The sequence below is a fragment of the Thalassophryne amazonica genome, chromosome 3 (assembly GCF_902500255.1).
Source record: "Thalassophryne amazonica chromosome 3, fThaAma1.1, whole genome shotgun sequence".
In the NCBI taxonomy this organism is placed as follows: domain Eukaryota; kingdom Metazoa; phylum Chordata; class Actinopteri; order Batrachoidiformes; family Batrachoididae; genus Thalassophryne; species Thalassophryne amazonica.
In genome coordinates, this window is record NC_047105.1 from 63,341,414 (window position 1) to 63,345,836 (window position 4,423).

Sequence of the window (4,423 nt, forward strand, 5' to 3'; positions counted from 1 at the left end):
CACATGCAGTGCATACAGACATGCATGCATCATCACACAGAAACAGCTGTGCACACAAAGTTCAGTCTGCGAGGAACGAAGCACAGCTGTCTTGCTCGCAGAGGTAAGATGTGTGCAATGGTGGAACGCGCAGATATCTGTGTGATGGCAGTATGCACATAGTCCATGAGCCAGTCATGAATTTTGACCTAATCGCTACCATTTAAGGGGAAAAAAATGACACTTCTAATCCAGCCTCAGTGTATCATGGCCTACACAAAAATGTATTATAGCCATCCCAGGGTGGTAGCTGCAGCCAGGTAGGGGTCAATGAAGAATTACACAGAGGTCAAACTTTAAAAATGCTCCAATCATAAACTATATCACATTATTTGTCTGATCATAACAATTCCAAAAAGGTATAGTTTGAATTATCTATGATGGAATGTTCTGGAGTTATGGGATAAAAACAGCAAAAATGGTGACAAAGGTCAGTTTCAGTTTGTACAGGGGTCAAAAGTTAAAGTTGCTCCAATTTCAACAAAAAAATGATGCAAATTATTGGTTGAAATAAAAGAATCAATAAATGGAATAGTTTTGACTGTGCTGAATGCTTTGTCTCCAAAGTAAAGGTCAAACAAGGTCAACATCCATTGAATTCTATGACATGTGACATATGTTACCCTGTAACATGATAACTAAGCATGACAGATAGTGCAAACTATTCCTTTTTAGAACCCTATTCACCTAAACAATAATTTGCATAATTTTTTACTGAAATTGGAGCAACTTTAATATTTGACCCCTGTACAAACTGAAATTGACCTTTGTCACCATTTTTGCTGTTTTGACCCCATAACTCCAGAACATTCTGTCATAGATGGTCCAAACTACACCTTTTTGGAATCGTTATGATCAGACAAATAATGTGATATAGTTTTCAACATGATTGGAGCATTTTTAAAGTTTGACCTCTGTGTAATTCTTCAATGATCCCGAGCTGGCTACAGCTGCCACCCTGGGATGGTTATCATACATTTTTGTTTAGGCCATGATACACTGAGGCTGGATTCTAAGTGTCATTTTTTCCCCTTAACTGGCACCAAAAACCTGCTTGGCCCATGGACTACAACTCTGTGCACAGTTCTCTGTGTGTGCTTCACCAGCAGCACGCACAGATATGTATGCATCATCCCACATAGACCCTGAGAAGTGCATGTGTGTGTTCATTTGTGTGATACGGCGTGACACATCAGTGACTGTAGCTGTCAAGTGTTGCATCAAAATGTACTCTGGTTCACCTGTTACATGTGGAGACATTTATTCTTAAAGCAATAAACAAGACGTAAATTGTTAACCTCTTCAAAAATGCCTGATGTTTACAAAGAATTATTTTAATTCTGTCTGTGAGGAGGCAGCAGTCTCTGTGCTGCTGGAACAGCAATCTGTTAAGCGCAATCGGTTAACGCCAAGGCTTCAAACTCGCAAAATACATACGCAATCTGCACCCGCTGAATTTCTTTTTGACCTTGATAAATTATGTTGCATGTGCAAACCTCACCTATCAACATGTTCCCTCACTGAAGTTTGCACACACATGTGGACAAACCCCAAATTACATATTCATAAAGGAAAATGGACTAATTGAACAATGTGAGGGCTTTTGTGCATTTTAAAGGTGTAATTGTCAGTGCGCTTTGTTAGTAAATCGGCATGCAGGTGTATTTGTGACTGCAGTGGCATTTGCACAGGTTTTTACACACGCAAACTGTTAAATAAGTAAATCAGGCCCAAAATGTCTGAAGGTGGTTTCTCGTGTTACACTTGTATTTGCAGTTTGTGCCTGTTAACTGTCAATGTGATGTCCAATGAGCTGCTGGTACCAGTGAAGTAAGCCATTGGCTGATGAACTATATATGTCCACACAAAGCTACTTGGCTGAGATTGTTATTGAAATCCTCAGCCATAATCAATTATTTGAGAAACAGGAAGGTACAAAGTCCATTGGGGATGCTACATGTAGCTATAATACATTGATTATTTCCATTATGAAATCCTTCATGCTGTAGTTGACGCCTGAATAAAAAAAAAAAAGTTGAAATAGTTATGAACCTAAAACACAATCTTCAGTAGTTTTCTTTTTAAAAGCTTTTTGCTTTTTTGATTGATTACATTTGCCAGTTCCTATCCAATCTTAAATATGAGTGCCCATTGCTAACAGTTTTCGTCCAGATTATGACACTGTCTTTGCTTCTTTCAGTCATCTAATGTTTCACTGTAGGTAAAGGCTGTTATTTTACATGGACCTAAAATAAAATATTTTCTTTACTATTTTGTGTGTACTTTGATTCATCACATAGTGTGGGAATAAAACTGTGCGGCAACCTTATTGTGGGGGCTGACTGCATGCTTTGGGACAAAAAGGAATTATTAATTATTACTGCTGGGGTGAGAGTAAGATGTACCTGTTTCATTTAGGAACAGCAAATAATCATGAGTGTTCTGTTGGTATTAAATTTAGGACATTAAATTTGTTCATATTATGGGAGGATTTAAACCTGAATGTCCAAGTTTTTATTTTGCACTTTTAAAAATACAAGAAATAAAGTGGAGGTAATTTATTGATTTTCAGTTTGAGACAGACCTGGAGTTTTTTTTTTTTTTTTTTTAAAATGTGTTCTGATTTGTGGTATTCAAATCCCCCCATACACACACCTTTCAGATTTCTTTATTTGTTTAAAGACTTCTGTTCCTTTTTCTTGAGGGAGTGGTGATACCTGAGAGGGGCATGGATTGAGTGCTGCGCAGGACATCCAAAAGAAGTCTTCCATGCGCGCGACTCTGATTCTACTGCCTGTGTTGCATGACTGACTGTACCGTTTCATTTGTGGGTTTTTTTTAAACAGGCTGTGTATGTACGTACAAGATATAACTCAAAAACGGCTAGACAGATTACCTTCAAACTTAGTGGAAATATTACTTGTATAGATACATTGGATAAAATAAGTATTAAACACAAAAATTTCACCAGGTGTCAGTAATAACCCAAGTTCATTTTATAGCTGCAACAGTGCTCACTGGAACATTCAAAAGTCCTTCTGTAACCATTGCCATCAGTATGTTTTGCACCAATGAGGTTGTGAAGATCTTGAGAGAGCACTTTGCTTTTACCCATCATGAGAAGTTTCTTAGTAATGAGACACCTTTTAATAGGCCATTGGTTGGGACTGAACTAGCTGATATTAATTTGCACTGTCAAGGGGTAGGATTGCTTTCTAATTACTGATAGATTTCAGCTGATCTCTTGGCGTTCCATGCCTTTTTGCACCTTCCCCTTTTTTTCAGGTGATAAATACTTTTTCCTGTGTCATTTCACATAACAACACATAACTTAATTTTACAGACATCTTTGTATCTATGTATGGATTACTGGGGTTGTTACTGACATCTGGTAAAAATTTCATGTCACTAGCACCTTTAGAAATATATTTACTGAGAAAAATGGTGATGTGTTCAGTACTTATTTGACCCACTGTATCTATTGATTCTGGAGTAGTCAACAAAAACATGTTTTGGAAAATACTTATTTTCCGTTTATTTATTTATTTTTGTATATCTCAAAAACCAAGAAGCCCAGATTTGTCAAACTCACTCATCACACTCACTCATCTTCAACCGCTTATCCGGGATCAGGTCGTGGGGGCAACATCTCTACCAGGGGACCCCAGACTTCCCTTTCCCGGTTCACATTGACCACCTCTGACTGGGGGATCCCGAGGCGTTCCCAAGCCAATGTGGAGATATAATCTCCCCACCTAGTCCTGGGTCTTCTCCGGGGTCTCCTCCCAGATGGACATGCCTGGAATACTTTCCTAGCTAGGCGCTCAGAGGGCATCCTTACAAAATGCCCATACCACTTCAGCTGGCTCCTTTCAATGTAAAGGAGCAGCGGCTCTACTCTGAGCTCCACACGGATGACCAAGCTTCTCACCTTATCTTTAAGGGAGACACCAGCCACCCTCCTAAGGAAGCCCATTTTGGTCGCTTGTACCCATGATCTAGTTCAGGGGTGCCCAAGTTCGGTCATCCAATCCAATGAAAGACTTGTTAGCAGGCTTTTAATAAGTCTTTCATTGGATTCAGGTGTGTTGGAGCAGGGAGACAACTAAGAGTGTCAGGAAGGTAGATCTCGCGGACCGAACCAATTGGGCACTCCTGATATAATTCTTTTGGTCATGACCCAACCCCTCATGACCATAGATGAGAGTAGGAATGAAGTTTGATCAGTAGATCGAGAGCTTTGCCTTTTGGCTCAGAAGCCTATATATCAAGATGGGTGATCTAAAGCATATAATGACTTTGTAATTAAGTCACAGAAGTCTTAACATTGTTAAAGCACCATTTACAGACACTATTTGTACGGATGGAGTGTGCAGCGTATCCA